Here is a 776-nt window from a genome sequence, read left to right as displayed (position 1 = left end):
CTCTCCTCTCCCCGTCGCCTCTCCTCTTCCCCCACCACCTCTTTCAAGTCATCGCCGACCCAGCCACCTGCCGGCACCGACGCTTGCCATCGCCGTCACCGGCACCCGCTACCTACCTCCGTCTGTCACCATCTGTCTCCGCCGGCAACCTCCAGGTGAGTCCCCCTCTCCCTCGTCTTCCTGTTTCCCCCATGAGAGGGGAAGGCTAACCCCTCCCCCTGCAGCCTCGTCAGGAGGAGGGGGGGGGTGGCTCCCGGCAGGGGGGTTTCGCCCCCCCTGCCTTTCGATTTTCCGGTAGGGGGCAAGCCCTCTGCCTTTTGGTGGCTTCCGGCAGGGGAGTTTCACTCCCCTGCCTTGTGCTTTCCGGCAGGGGGCGAGCCCCGGCCTTATGTTGTTTGGCAGGGGGTTTCACCCCCCTGCCCTATGCTTTCCGGCAGAGGGCGAGCCCCCTGCCTTATGTTGTTTGGCAGGGGGTTTCGCCCCCTGCCCTATGCTTTCCGGCAGGGGGCGAGTCCCCTGCCTTATGTTGTTTGGCAAGGGGTTTTGCCCCCCTGCCTTATGCTTTTCGGCAGGGGGCGAGCCCCCTGCCCTATGTGGTTTGGCATGGGGTTTCGCCCCCCTGCCTTATGCTTTCCGGCAAGGGGCGAGCCCCCTGCCTTATGTAGTTTGGTAGGGGGTTTCGCCCCCCTGCCTTATGCTTTCCGGTAGGGGGCGAGCCCCCTGCCTTATGTTGTTTGGCAGAGGGTTTCGCCCCCCTGCCTTATGCTTTCCGGCAG

The 776-nt window shown here is 64.6% G+C and overlaps 1 non-coding gene across 1 annotated transcript; it reads right to left on the bottom strand.

Moving 5' to 3' along the window:
• Positions 1 to 389: 389 nt before the first annotated feature.
• Positions 390 to 523, bottom strand: LOC149834522 (small nucleolar RNA ACA64). The gene has a single exon (XR_016432928.1). It is a non-coding gene; the product is annotated as a small nucleolar RNA ACA64 (small nucleolar RNA).
• Positions 524 to 776: the final 253 nt, after the last annotated feature.

Source organism: Nuphar pumila, chromosome 6 (genome assembly GCF_984573655.1).
Source record: "Nuphar pumila chromosome 6, dmNupPumi1.hap1.1, whole genome shotgun sequence".
NCBI lineage: Eukaryota > Viridiplantae > Streptophyta > Magnoliopsida > Nymphaeales > Nymphaeaceae > Nuphar > Nuphar pumila.
Note: the sequence above shows the minus strand (reverse complement) of the source record. Positions and strands in the feature narration are given on the sequence as shown.